This window comes from Danio aesculapii, chromosome 12 (genome assembly GCF_903798145.1).
Source record: "Danio aesculapii chromosome 12, fDanAes4.1, whole genome shotgun sequence".
NCBI lineage: Eukaryota > Metazoa > Chordata > Actinopteri > Cypriniformes > Danionidae > Danio > Danio aesculapii.
Genome location: NC_079446.1, coordinates 14,343,837 through 14,360,423, shown reverse-complemented (window position 1 = coordinate 14,360,423; position 16,587 = coordinate 14,343,837). Strand labels below are relative to the sequence as shown.

The 16,587-nt window shown below is 34.2% G+C and overlaps 1 protein-coding gene across 1 annotated transcript in view; it reads left to right on the top strand.

Moving 5' to 3' along the window:
• Nucleotides 1-16,587, top strand: part of ccser2b (coiled-coil serine-rich protein 2b) — a 144,484-nt gene that overhangs the window by 247 nt on the left and 127,650 nt on the right.

Below are 16,587 nucleotides of genomic sequence, written 5' to 3'. Positions count from 1 at the left end.
GCGCGCAGTTTTCTCTTGTTATCAGTGTTGAAATGTGTTTAAACTGTTTGCTTGTGATTTGCTCATGTGAGTTGACGTGGTTTTACATTGTTTACATTCTCGGGTCTTTCTACAGATAGTTTAACAGTGGCAAATGTTTTTCACCTACTGTACTGCATAGATTCGGAAAAACTTAAACCGCAAAGACGCATTTTTACTTACTTAACAGTTTTTTTTATATATAAATTTTAATTCTTATTTAAAAATTAAATTTTAAGATAGTATAAATGCACATTTTTAATTATAGTTAGTAGTAGCAGTTTATTTTGAAGTATGTCTTTAAGTAGAATTTGATATGACATGCTGAAAGTATTCATTTGAATGTTTTTTATCGATTAAGCAAATTAATGTTATTTTTATTTATTTTATTTTTTTTAGTAGTCGAGCAATTCCAGTGTTATGTATGTGACAGTAACTCAAAACATAAATTCATAAATTCACAATGAAAGTATATGTTAACATTATATTGAAATATTTTCCAGAACAACTAACCACAGAGTTGAGGGACCAGAAAAATATCAATCTGTAAACATGTTTTGTACTTTAAATAAAATAAACATGAATGTAACTTAAAAAGTATGCAAGTTTGCAGTATACACCATACTTTATAGAAATTCTGTTGATTAAACTACACAGCTCAAAAGAAATAAAAATAATCAAAAGCATAAAAGATGGCTCTCTATAGAACAAAAATGATTGACTTTATTTTATTTAATATTTTTGCATTTATGAGAAAAAAAGTGTTGTTATAGATGTGACATCTCTCCGTTATGGATGTGACCGATGTAAATTGCCACTTGTGTGAATTTGGTAAATTAAATATTATAGTTTGAAAACATTGACAGATACATTTTTGAGTATTTCTAAAGTACTGTAAAATACTTGCTTACACAAAAAGCTTAACTTCTGAGTTTCTGCATTTTGGTGAAAACTTGGAATGGAATTGCTCAGTTACACTGTCATTTTTAATAACCCCCCCCCCCCCACCATTACAAACCACATAAGAATTTAACAGGAATTGAAAAATAAAAATGATGCTATTGTTTAAATTAAGCACACAATGCTTTTTTTTGATATAGCAGATGATTTACAGGGTTTGTTAACAAAGAAAAAAGGAAAATTAGTCCATGATTTACTCACTAATACAGTTGGGTCAATTTGTTAAAGTGCGTCTCAATCTTCTCCCTTACTCACAAGGTTTTGACTTTGTGTACACAATTTCAGACACTGGTAAGGACAGTTAGGACCTTGGTTCACTACATTTTGGGACACTGAGCTTGACGTGAGAATGTCCTCGTTACAAAATCAAAACTAGAATTTTTAGAATGTATACACTATCGGTCAAAAGTTTGGGGTCATTTTATTTGTTATTAATTTTATTTAATAATTTGAATAAAATTATTCTATTCATCAAGGCGGCATTTAATAAATGTAAAAAATAGGTAAATACTTATTTATTAAATATTTATTCATTACTTATTGTATGTAGTTTCAAATGAAATGATTACTGCAGTCATTATTGCTTATATTACTATTACCAATAATAATAATAATAATAATAATAATAATAATAATAATAATAATAATAATAACAATAATAATTAATATTAGAGAGATTTATGAAGGATCATGTGAAAATTCATCATTAAAATTACTGGAATAAAACATGAAATTAAATTATTAACTACTTTTGAACAGCTGTTTATAGTGTATTAACATTCCAAAATTTCACAATTTTACTGTATTTTTGATTAAAAAAATGCAGCCTTGGTGAGCAGGATAAGCTCATTTTAAAACATTTAAAAATCATACTGACCCCAAACTTTTGACCGGTAGTGTATATAGATTTTTTATAGTACACTATAAATAAATAACTATGATAGCCTATATACAGCCTTAGGGCTGCACAATATTGGAAAAATATGAAATATATTTTATTAGATGGATTGAATATCTCAATTTATTATTTTTAGATGGTTGAGGTGATTTCAAAGGGGTGATTTCAGAAATTATTAAAAACCATTTACATTTAAAATTAAATCTCATTTTTTAAGGAAAAAAAAAGCATACGAATTAGAAAAAAAGCTTTATCTGCTACATTTTCTTGGTAAGTCTTATTGGCAGTTGGTCAAAAAAATTAAAAATCTAATTGTCAATCAAATTTTATTGTTTGCCTAAATGCCTTAACCTCACACGAAATGTTTAACAGAAAAAAAAAACTGATAAACTTTAAATCCACAATAACCCATACTTGACACTGAGGATCCTGCGATGTGACTATTGCAGATGTCCACAGTGCGATATTAATGCTTAAATGATATATATTGTGCAGCCATGTATGGCAGTTCAACTGTTTGTCTTAGTGTACTAATCATAATTTTGGAAACTATTCTGTTTTGGTTGGACACACAAAGACATTTATTTGATCCAAAGTACAGCAAAAGAGTACGAGCAATTCCAGCGTTATGGATGTGACATTTGCAGTAATCTCAAAACATAAATTGACAGAGGAAGTATATGTTAACATTATATTGAAATATCTGTTTATATTTTCCGAAACAACTAACCACAGAGTTATGGGAGCAGAAAAATATCAATCTGTAAACATTTTTTATATTTTAAATAAGGAAAATAAACATGCCTTACCCGCAACATATTTTTTTAGAAATTCTGTGAATTCTGTGAAACTGCACAATCCAAAAGAAACGATGCTAATCAAAAGGATAAGAGCTGGCTCACTATAGAACAAAAACGATTGATTTTATTTGACTTTTTTTGCATTTATGAGGAAAAAGCTCCTTTATGGATGAGACAGATGGATGTGAAATTGGCACTGGTGTGATTTTGGTAAATCAAATAAAATAGTTTGAAAGCATTAACAGAGACATTTTGCTTACACACAAAAAAAACAAAAACAAAAAAAATGCAGAAACGGTTTCGATATTTTGATGAAACTTAATCTTTTTCATGGCAAGGTTGACATTTGCATGCTTGCACACATTTGAAATATGTTTATTTATTGTTTAAAATGACCTTTCTATATGAATATAATCAAAACCTGTAGTATGTTCCTGTGATTACTACTACTACTACTATAATAATAATAATAATAATAATAATAATAATAATAATAATAATAATAATAATAATAATAATAATTAGGGATTCTCCGATCAATCGGCATTGGCCGATAATCACATTTCATGATTCGATTGGTACTTGCTGATTTGGCCAATGTCCTGAACTGATCGCAAGTGTTTGTTTATGAGTTTACAATCCAGGTTATACATCCACAGCACTATAACACGTGAAAAATTTTTCCAAATTGCATTGTCAGTAATTTTTCTTACTATTTTTAAAATCTATTTTAAGATAAAATAATTATCTTTACAATAGTTTTGTGAAGTGACCATTACATGACCATGAGCTTATCACCATTACATGTATGCAACATCCTTAATTTATTCTCTTAGGAGAGGCAAGATCACATACATACAGTGGAGGGAAAATGTGCTTATGTAGTGGCAAAGTTACTAAGCTTGAAGCATCAGAATCGATACTTGGTATCGGCTGATCACAATGACAAGGAATCGGTACTCAGTATCACCTGCAATAATCTTGATCGGAGCATCCCTAATAATAATAAACATTTATTGAACAGCAAATCAGCATAATAGAAAGTTTTCCAAAGGATTATGTGACTGAAGTAATGGTTATAAAAAAATCTAGCTTTAAAATCACAGGAATAAATTACACTTTACAATACATTTATATAAAAAACATTTATTTATTTATTTTAATATTTCACAATTTTTGTGTTTTTGTTGTACTTAGGATCAAATAAATGCAGGCCTGGTGAGCAGAAGAGACTTAAAAAAATCTACTTTTTTTGTAGATAGACATACAACACAATATTGCTTCCTAATAAACTTCTATCATTTGCATGTAATATGCATTTCTCTCTTAATTAAGAGTGCAATTTATTTAAACACATCTTTTAAAGCAAGGATGATTTTTCAATAACAATGTCAACTGATAATGTCAACTGAAACAACACCAAACAATTGATGTAATTTCAGTATGCCGGCAATGTGGCCTTCTCGTTTGTGTGATAAGAACAGTTCAAGCAGACGATCAAGCATTTTTGCAGCGTTATAATTGTCTGAAGGTCAGAAACGGGTAATGATGGACTTTTGTCAATGGTGACGCTCCCTTACTGTAAAACAACTGATGTGACGAGAACCATAAGGCCTATAATGATCTCTCGTAATCATTAATGATCCATGAGTTATTGCATCACACAGATTGCTTATAGATGTCTTTTAGTCTAGTCTATGATGCAAATAGTGACCATGCTGACTAACTTTTTGATATGGCTTTAGAGATAAGAAGACGATTAGAAATGTTTATCTATTAATTGTTTTTGATGCTATTTAGAAGGCTAGTTAGTAGGCTTCTACAGGTTAACAGGTTTGCTGTTGTACAGAACATTCTGATTCATGTGCTCAATATAATTACTGTGTGTTCCCTGTGAACTCTTCTCTCTGTCGTTCTTGGCTTTCTCCGATATCTGATCTCCATAGATAATTCATGGTTTGACCTCTCTGGCAGGGTTTGTGATGCTTGGGTGTGGTTTGTGCATTAGTCTGGGCAAGCCAGAGGGAGTCTGCATGGTGAAGAAACGTCCTTGTGATTTTTTTTTCATGCCCTACTGCTTTGGCAGCCTATTAGCTTGATCATAAAACTAGTGAGCTGTGCATACCCAGCAGTTGAAGTTATCATACTGTATGTAGTTTGATGAGAGATACTCATATGAAAGGTATTCAGCATGAAACTGTTATTAGCACACAAATTAATAGAATATCTTCTGATTTCAGTGAAAAAAAAAAACAGTATTATTTCTAGTGAAATAAATGTGTTTCAGTCATCTTTCTTGAAGTACATTGCAAATATATGCTCAGCTAATGGGAACGATATCTCCACATAAACTCACTGGCCACTTTATTAGGTACACTGTACTAGTACAGTATAAGACTTTCAGCATAAGATGCTGGAAACATTCCTTTGAGATTTTAGTCTATATTGACTTGAATATATCTTGTATTTGCTGCATTTGTCGGTTGCATATACATGGTGTGAATTTCTCATTCCTTGACATCCCAAAGTTGCTTTATGTTGGAATGAAATTTGATGGCTTGAGTAGTGAATGATTTGTTGATTGGAGTAGTGAATTCATTGTCATGTTCAAGAAACCATTCTGAGTTTTGTGACATGGTGCATTATGAAGTAGTCATTATAAGATACGTACACTTTGCATAAAGGGATAGACATGGTTCACACTACTCTAGTTGACTATGGTGTTTAAACAATGCTTAGTGGGTACCACGAGGCCAAAAGTGTCTTAAATTTTTCACCACACAGGATTCATGTTTTTTACTCCAAATTCTTCACTTACCATAATGTTGCAGTTTTCAGAACATACTGTTGACAGGAGTGGCATCCAATATAGTCTTCTGCTACTGTAGCCCATCTGCTTCATAGTTTAAAATGTTCATGATTCATTCATTCATGTTATTGATTCATATTTTTTTTTAATTACTGTTGTGTTGCCCTCTAATCAGCTCAAACCAGCCATTCTTCTACTTCTGACATCAACATTTAAAGTGTTAGGTCACCCCAAAACACCACTTGAAAAAACACAAGATATAGGTGAAATCTGACAGCTCCCTCATCCCCCATAAACACCAAGGTTTCTGACTCATTAAAAGTAAAAAAAAAAAAAAATCCACACCAATAAACATCCTCAGAACAGTTCAAATGCCTTCAGTGGTTATATCAGAATATTATCAAGCTGTCAGACTCCTCAGTGCCAGTATATTTGTATATATTTGTATACAAGTGCTTTATAAATCAGTGCTTTCATGAGCACTGTGCAGTAATGTACTGTATAGACGAATTACCAGTTTGTAAACATTCACGATGTGCGCGCAGCGGGGTTGCAGAAAAAACTTGGAGTGCTAGCATTTACAGTGAGGGAATGACATGCGACGCGATACAGAGTTTGTTGTTGTCTCAGAAATAGGTTATATTGATTACATATTATTTATATTATTTACATAATGCTTTCAGTGTATTATAACAGCTTGTTACCCAGTGAACTTTAAAGTGAGCTGCGTTTGTCTGACAGGTGCATTTGTGATAGCACCCTCCCAATGGATAGTGTATAAGTCAAAATGGCCAAGCCTCCAGCCCGAAATATATAACTCATAACTCATCTCATTGAACCTCCAAGTAATTTTACAAGAGAGAAGTTAAAGGCCCACAAGTCTTTGGATGCCAACAAATTTGTTCTTTGTGGTCATGTGCAAGAAATAATGTTCCATGATTACCAGGTTCAAAACTTTGTAGTGCTAAAAACCGAGATTCTGCCTAGCCAAAGACAAGGAATAAAAGACGGAGCAATACAAGGCCTGGGTAATCATCAACAAGCTAAACAACTGCATTCTGACAGCAAACTGCACCTGTACGGCAGGGTATGTGAACTTAGATTTTTTACATTTCATTCTAAGCATTCCTTGTCCGCAGTTAAATTAACCATATTTAACTGTTTTTGCTGAAATCATTGCTGCAATCAAAAACGAGTAATGTGTATAATTCAGCATAGCGTGAACTTACCTGATATGAAATGAGAACTGCAGAGTCGAGCGATTTTAATTAGGTCGTCACTCAATTCAGCTCCCTTTTAGCCAAAGACGTCTGCAGTTGGCATTAAAAGCAGTGTGGTGTAACGTAAAAGTTAAGTTTTCTCTTTTTGGATATGGCGGATTTTTCGAATTTGGCAGACTACCGCACAAAACGAGATGTTTGCTATTGCAACCGGTCGTTTTTTGCAACCGGGAACCCGTGTGGCATCATGCATGATGTAGATTGGTAATTCCTCTACACCCTCAGTTGACTTTGCACAAATTTCCCTGATTGAAACAAAGCACAGGTGCTTCCGAGGTGTATATCAGAGGCATGGCTAAGCACAACACATGAATGCATGCCCTATACTGACACTGAGGAGAATAAACTTTTAAACAAATTCATTATTTTTGTTTTATGCATTTTATTATTACAATTTTTTAGCCTTTTATTAGGCCCAATCCCAATTCTACCCCTTAGCCGTAAGGAGATCCACAAATTAGTATTTTTTTTGTCATTATTACGAATTTTTACAACAAACAAGCACATGTTTTAATATATTCATAACCGCGTTCATGTTCATGCTTTAAAAAAAAAACACTAAAATAAAAACCGCTAAATTTCACTATCTATAATTCATAATAATAACTCCCATAGCAGTCCCACAACATTCTAACACTCAAATACCCTGTCAGAAATGTCAGCTGTGTGGCTGTGAATGAGCTTTTTACAGTGTCTGCTATAATGTTAAAGGGCACCTATGGTGAAAAATCTACTTTTCAAGCTGTTTGGACAGACATATGTGTAGGTATAGTGTATAGACCATCATACTGGGGTGATATAAACACACCCAGTGCTTTTTTTCAATTTAACAACATAAAAACTGTGGACCAATTGGAGCGGTTTTGAGATGGACCACAACTTAACGTATGAGTGCGGTCCCCCTGCCTACCAATATTGATTGACAGGCGCACATTACCATATCCTCAGTTTGTTGTTTCACGTCCGGCATTTTCAGCGTGTGAGTCAAAGCGATGTCACCAAAGAAACACCCTTGCTCTATTTTTAGATGTAAGGCTCATTGGGCTCAACACAAGATCAACATTCACCACATGATCGCTCTCATCGGTGGCATTGTTTGTAACTTTAGGAGGGTTTGCAAACATGTGTACTTTTCATTGTGTCTACCTTAAACTTCAGCCATTTGCATTTCCCTCGGTCACAAAAGCTCCCTGTCATCTTAACTAGGTGCAGCTGGAAAGTACGAGCGCGTTGTCTCATGTGCGTGTCCCACCAATGGAAATAACGAACTTGCCTTAAGCAGGTCGCACACCAGAAGCACCGATTGGAGACACGCAGCACTTTAGAATTCTAAACATAGGTTTCTATCAGGGTGCACACACTGGCGCCGCAAGTTGGCAGCTGTCCGCGGCGCCGGAGCCATGACTCAGGACACTGTTCATATTTCTGCCATGCCACAGAGCGCCACCTGAATACTTTCATTTTAAATAACATGCAAATGTGCGCATCTGGTGTGCCGTGTCACGGCTCTGAGGGGCGTATCCGGTGTGTGACGCCCTTTAGTTATAGCCTCAGTCACAGTTAATTCAGTGTGCGTGGTTATTAGTCTCAGTGTACAAGCTCGGAACTTTAAACTAGCACACAGTTGGCTGTAATACTATACAAAGTCCCTACTTGGTCTGTGTCCGAGTCGTACATGTACGGTTGAATGCTGTTCCTCTCACTCATGTTGCTTCTCTCTGTCTGCCTGCCGTACACAAAGCGGAGGAGCTCTTGGCTCCCCCCCCTTTTTGAGTTGGGCGGGAAGTCCTGAAGATGAATACCAAAAAATAACACAACTGGAATAACTACAGCAGTCACGATCGTCTGATCTCATATGCAGTGTTGTGCAAGTTACTTCCAAACTGTAATACATTACAGATTACTTATTACTGTGATTTAAAAGTAATCCCTTACCTTACAATATTACTGTCTCAAAATTGTAATATGTTACATTACTCTTATATTACTTTTTAGTTACTTTCACCAAAACAACTACAGAATTAGAACTTAACATTCTAAAATGACTAAATGTACTGCAGAGCATTTTACATCCAGTAGAAAGCGATATGATGTAGCAGAATGACGGTGACCTATCCAGGCTACTAACAATATAGTATATATTTGGCAACGTGAAGGCTCAAGACAATGCAAGAAAGGAAAAGAGCCAGAATCACAAATGATCAAAGTCTGTTGAAAGTATGGTAAAGGTAAAGTGATTATCTGGCAATATCTGTGAATAGCTTGGCTATTTTCATATTAGACACAACAGGCCTATATGTAAACTCCAATGCCATGACCAGATGCATTTTTTTCTTAATCTTGCCATTATTCTATTCACTTTAAATTCAGGTTCACAACACAAAACTGTCATGCACAAAGTGAGCATGATGAACATAGCTTTCTCAATATAATGCTCGTGTACCGATTTCCTCTGTGGACAAAACTGCTTGTGAGCTCTCAAATATACGCTGCTCGCGTGCAAATTTTCTCATGCTCTCTCAAATATGCACTGCTCACGCACAAAATTTCTTGTGCGCTCACAGTACACTACTCGCTCAGTGAGATTATATGCAGACTCACAATTTGTGTCTTGTGTTCCCTCTTCCTTTCATGCTTTTTGATATAATTTATATTTGTACACTATTTATTAACAATAACCAAAATACTAAAATAGACTTACATTTAAAATTTTTAATCTAATCCACTATAACCTTTTTTGTTGTTTGTTATATGATGAAATATTTCCAATTTCAAACACTTAAAGACACAGAGAAAAGAAGTTGAATGCAAAGAATACATTTTTTAAAAACATTTATTAAACATCCAAAAGGTGCACCATACTAATCAAATAAAACAACATTTAAACAAAAATATAACGAATGCAAGCAGAAATGTAACCGATAAAAATAGGGGAAAACTTATATGAGGTATTATAGCCTACTGAACTATTCACTCCTCAAATAAATCTCACTATCAATCCCATTTTATCATGGCAACTAAAATAAATTGAACACGTCTGTGTTGTCTTCCACATTGCTGATGAGATTGTGGAGGACATTTTCCCTGTCATGTACAGTGTTTTGAACAGTTCTACAGTAAAGTACTTCAATTAATCAGTTGTGCTAATACTTGTTGCTATGGTAACACAGGCGTAATATAAACAAATTACCCAGTGCTGTAGTTTTTTTTTTACAATATAGGGTATACTATACTACAATTCACCACACTTTACTGTAGTAAAACTACACTTTGTATTTCATTTTATCAGTTCACTATTCTTAATACTACAGTATGCTGAAGCATTCATTAACAAATTGTAAATAATACTAGCCTAAAACATAGGCAGTATATCTAACACTCAAAAACACTAGTGTTTATTATAGAATTTATCATAACCTTTTAGTGTTTCGTGTTTTGCTAATAAATACTGTAGCAATATATAAACCATATCAACATTCTGGGGATAACCAATTGAACAGGAGGATTTCTGGAGAGCAAAAGCACGAAAAGAAGAGGAAACATGAGGCACAAACTGTGAGTCTGCATCATCTGACGGAGCCAGAGCAGATCATTCGCACGTGAGCAGCCGTGTTTTGAGTGCATGCGACTGCGAAAAAAAAAATTGTGGTCGAGTTGTCCACGAACAGAGAATTACACGAATGCGCTCTTGTAAAACTGCGCTTACGACTGTTGTCAGTGAAATAACGCCATATGCACATACGTCCATCTCGCGAATGTACTGTCTTCTGCTCATCTATTTTGCCGCTCTTCCGCTGCACGTCAGGGCTTGACCTTACTGTGAACCGGGCTGAGCCAATAGCCTCGGACCTCGAGCTCAGAGGCTGAAATCATTCCGCGTTCAATGTAAAAAAGTTCCAATAGCCAGAGGGAGATTAATGACAACACGCGCATATATTCACTAACCACGAACAGAAAATAGAACTTACTTGCGGTATTTTTTATTTGGTAATGTCTTGCGGGCGAAAAGTTTGTTGTAACGCACGCGTTACTGAACATGTACCGAGTAAAATATTACTGAAAATGTATAAGTAATGCCTTACACTACTGCGTTACTGGAAAATGTAATACGTTACTGTAATACATTACTTTTGTAACGCATTACTCCCAACACTGCTCATATGAAGCAAGAAGTTGCGATGACATATGATGACGTGTGCAGGTACTGTTGTGGTGTTCCATTTCTTAGGGGTATATTTAAGCTCTTCCCCTTCACTCTCTGTTTCAAGGGCCAAGGGAAAGGGGTAGGGGTACAAAAAAAGAATTGGGATTGGGCCTTAATCTACTTGAGTATTCCAGATATTAAATGACACATTTTATATTAGGCTATCATTTCTACAGCTGCAATTCTGAAAAAGTTGGGGACGTTTTAGTAAAAGGCTATAAAAATAAGGATATGTGATTTGTTAACCAGGATTGTATCTTAGGCATTCATATTTATTAGGGAAGCTGAAAAAAAGTTGCTGAAGGGTACACTAAATTTGCTGTAGGCCAGGGGCATTGCTAGACATAAAGCTCTACTGGGGCACGCACCCTTTTCCCCCTTCTCCCCCACACACTATATATATATATATATATATATATATATATATATATATATATATATATATATATATATATATATATATATATTATATATATATATATATATATATATATAACACTAGAGTGATATGCTAAGATCATTTGAGAAATGTTTTGCATAAATATTAATTTCTTTTAAATGAAATTGTATTGACAATTCAATAAAATACAAAAAAGATGTGTTATTATCTGATTTATTTTCTGAAATCAGATTATCTGTTGTCTTAGACTTGACACATGGCAGAGAATTAGGTTACCTCCCTGACTCGTCATCCCTCCTTTTTTGCTTCATACAAAAAAAAATCTATCAGGAGGCATGCTTAGTAAGAGCACCCTCATATTGTTAAAGCTTTAGTTTTGTCGACTTGCAAAACAAACAAGGCTATTACGCCGGTTTTACAACGCATGATCGGCACGTAACAAGCAAGTAGCCTGCTTTTTTGGCACGCATGTTAACTACCGGGACTCGCAATGGCAGAAGAGCAGCATGTGCGAGAGGCGCACAGGTTCTCTGCGCACACGCAGAGATGCGTCAGTTTGCTTTTTGATTACATTGCTTTCACCAGCCTTGGCTCGGTTGCACATAGAGAATAGGGTTTTTATTTTGGAATTACCACTCTTAATAAATACACTTGCATATGAGGTAAATCATATCTCAAAGCATTTACTGGGGCACTGGACATTTTTACTGGGGCACATGCCCCAGTAAATTGGGTCTAGCGACGCCCCTGCTGTAGGCCAAAACTAAATTGTTTTGGCTTTCAAGTGAGCACAACCGTTTTGAAAATTTCTGCTTATCCTGTGCAAGTTCATAGTAAACATTGTAGCACCTGCAATATGTAGCTGCTTTACAGGTATGGTGTCCTGGTAACAAAATGTCTCAAATCTCCATGTAACTGAAATGCAGCATGTTGCATTTTATTGGTGTCCTGGTATACCTTTTCTCTACAGACTACGTCCATCACACCTACTGAGACCTTAAATTTGATTTTGAAGACCTTGATTATCTGGTTCAAATGTGTTTAATTTTGACATTGTCTAAGCTCTGCTGTAAATTGACTCTCCATGAGCAGGATTGGATACCCCTAGTTTAGGTCAAGGTATTGTCTGTTGGCATTTGATGTCTTCTGGTGGTTGGCAGACTAATAAGTCTACTACACTGTAAAACCCAAAAAGTCAAGGTAACTCAAACTATTTGAGGAAACCGATTGCAACAAACCATTTAAGTTCAAAAACTAATTCTAATGTGTACAGTTAACTTAATCCATTTGAGTAAATGAAGCAATTTGAGCGGAGTAAAAGTGGATAAATGAAGAGAACTCAAACAAACCTCAAACAAACTGAGTACTGTAAAACTCAATGAGTTAAGTCAACTCAAACTGTTTGAGGAAACTGATTGCTACAAATCACTTGAGTTAAAAACTAATCTATATGAGTACTGTGAACTTACTCCATTTAAGTTGAAGTAATGAGGTATTTACTTAACTTATTACCTTCAACACTGAGTTCAAACTCTTTTCCAATGAGTAGAACTAACTTTTAGTAAATTTCGAGGTAACTACATGCATTTCATTTGATTAAATTGATTGTTGGGTTTTACAGTGTAATAATAATACTTTAGTTCTAATTCTAAATTGGTAATTTCATAATTAGTTCAGCCATGCATGGATCAGATAGTGTAGTTTTGTTGTTATTTTATGGGGTTGTTTTCATATAGGTAAAATCATTGTTTGAACCTCTAAATCCAGACCAGATCCAGAATGTTATTTATGAATTTCAAACATGAGAACAAGTTTCCCACTTATATTTTTGGAAAAATTGGAATTTTTAATGCTGTGTTTAACATCACAGCTATCATTATAACTAGATAAGTTAAGCCAGGTGAATAGTTACGTTTTCTTTATTACAGTAGAATAGCCTGATAATAAACAAATGCTGTTATTTTGCATTGCTGGCTAATTATTTCTGGTCAAACTGCTTTTTGTTACCAGCATTTTGGTGTGCATATAAAAAACTTATTAAAGAAACAATTCTTTCAAACATGTCAAGACATTCATGTGAATGGATATAAGATGATTTTTTTGGTTACAAGATGATCAACAGATGAGAATCTGACACCGTTTTCTGAAAAAAAAGGATAAATCTTTGTAATTCTATATGGTTGACAAACATTTTCATATTACCCCATTTTCATAGTCTAACGATATACAGACCCATTTTTGTAGTCGTTGTTATTGTGGCTTGTTTGTTTAGTTCAGTCAAACTACTTTGTTGCACATTGTCTGCATTGTCTGGCAGTTTGTTCAAAACAGGTGCGCTGAAATAGTCAATTCAAAAAGGTAGCAAAGGAAAATACAAAGGAAAAGGTGTGTTAATACCTGCATGAGACTTTAAAGTGGTCTATAAATAATGCATGTGCTTTGTTTTCAAAGCATTTCATTGGCCATCAAAAGACTATAGCAAGGGCCTTTTCTTTGTTCCTGCTTTCACTAGACTGTTCTCTGCATCAAGAAATGTAAGATTGTATTGTGATTTTAAGAACCGTAATCACTACCATGTTTACATTACTACTAATGTGATTTAAGCAAAAGATAAGCACACTACAGTATGTATCAGACTAGGATGAAACTGAAAGTCTAAGTTGATTTGTGTCATTCAAGACATTCTATTTTTTTGTCTCTGCGTCAGATTAAATTTGCAAATGTGATTAATACAATAAGAGAACTACAAAATTTCAATGTCTAGACATTCTAAAGTAAAGTAATACATTCGTTTTTCTAAATAATGAGGATTTTGAGTAATACCTTACAATATGGGTGCACTATTTATTAATACTGAACGTATGCACAAATAATCATTAGTTAGGATAACTCATAATATGTATCAAACCACTTATTAATGATTACTGTGAGCAACCAATGAACATTCTACATGATTTATACATCAAGTAATCTATAAATTGTCATAATATATTAATTCCCTAATAACATATTACAATAATTAATAATGTAAATTAAGGCTGTACGATATTGTAAAAATCTAACATTGCAATATTTTGTTATACTGTGACATATTTTCTGATATGAATACAATTACACGTTAACTTGAAAAGCTCTTTTTAGATTGATTAAGATGATTTTGTGTGGATGTGCATCTGTAAAATATAATGAATAAATTAAAAGAATATATAAATACAATAAAGAAAAAGTTACAATTGAAACAAACAGTGTTTTATCATTTTCCAAATCGAATAGTATTTAGTTACAGTAAACGTCGCCATATTAATCATTATTAAAAGTAAAATGTATTATGCTTGAATGCATTTAAAATCTTTATACAGTCACAGGCCTCAAAAACACAAGCAAATGTTAAATTAAAATACAAACTCATCATTTCATTTCCTGCGACTATTGCGAACGATCATACTGCGATATCAATGCAGAAACGATTGTGCAGCCCTAATGTAAATTCGTGTGTTGATTACCAAAACAGATGGAAGACATGCATTTCAACTGCCAGTTGTGTACTTTAATTCATTATTAGCTATTATAATTATTAGCTCCTTATGTTTTGACTGTTGTTGAGGCACATCAGCACAAACTAACTACTTAATGTGCCTTAACAAGTAAAGTTTTGTGACTGAATAATAGGTAGGTTGGTGTATGCACCGTTAAGCTGGTTTAGTTTCTGTCAGCTTTGTGTTTTTGAATGTTTGGCTTTTTCTTGTGACTGAATAATTCACATGTTAGTAGGCCTGTCAAGATATCTGTTTTCTGTTGTACGATACAGTGCATCCGGAAAGTATTCATATCGCTTCACTTTTTACACATTTTTTTATGTTACAGCCATAATGACAATGTGAAAAAATATTTTTTGAAATTATTTCAAATTTATTAAAAATAAAAAACCTGAACAAAATCACATGTACATAAGTATTCACAGCCTTTGCTCAATACTTTTGTTGATGCAGCAATTACAGCCTCAAGTCTTTTTGAATATGATGCCACAAGCTTGGCACACCTGTCTTTGGGAATTTTTTGCCCATTGCTCTTTGCAGTACCTCTCAAGCTCCATCAGGTTGGATGGGAAGCGACGGTGTATAGCCATTTTCAGATCTCTCAAGAGATGTTTAATAGGATTTAGTTCTGGACTCTGGCTGGGCCACTCAAGGACATTCACTGAGTTGTTGTGAAGCCACGCTATTGATTTTTTGGCAGTGTGCTTTGGGTCATTGTCCTACTAGAAGATGAACCGTAGCCCCAGTCTGAGGTCAACAGCACTCTTAAGCAGGTTTTCATTCAGGATGTCTTTGTACATTACTGCATTCATCTAAATCTCTAACCTGACTAGTCTTCCAGTTCCTGCTGCTAAAAAAAAATTCCCACAGCATGACGCTGCCATCACCATGCTTCACTGTAGGGATGGAATTAGCCTAGTGATGAGCAGTGCCTGGTTTTCTCCAAATGTAACGCCTGGCATTCACTCAAAAGAGTTCAATTTTAGTTTTTTCAGACCAGAGAATTTTGTTTCTTATGGTCTGAGAGTCCTTCAGATGCCTTTTATCAAATTCCAGGCCTTGTGCCTTGAGACAGTCCTGTCTCATAGGTCTACAGACAATTCCTTTGTCTTCATGCTTGGTTTGTGCTTTGACATCAACCCTGGGACCTTATATAGACAGGTGTATGCCTTTTTCAAATCATGTCCGATCAACTGAATTTACCACAGGTGAACTCCAATTAAGCTGCAGAAACATCTCAAGAATGATCAGTGGAAACAGAATGTACCTGAGCACAATTTATAGCTTCACAGCAAAGGCTGCATCACTCGGTTTAAGATAAGATAGACTATAATTTTTAGCATCTGATTTATATATTTATATTTCAGATAAATTAGTATTTGGCTCTAACAAATATTTGACAAACGTTAAATAATATTTTAATACTTTAATATTTGCAGTTCTTAGTTTTTGCTGCACTGAAAAAAAAGTTGTCTGCAAATTTTTTGCAAACAATTTATATGTGTTGAATTTAAGCAAACAAAATAAATTTAGCAATGTTCAACTTAATTTGTTTGTTTAAATTCAGTCCAAATAAATTGTTTACAACTACTTAAAAAAGAAATTAGTAAATCCGAGAAATCATCTTTGAATAATTTTTTTAGTGTGGTTTCCCTTACATCTTTAGTTTCAGAAGATTTCTT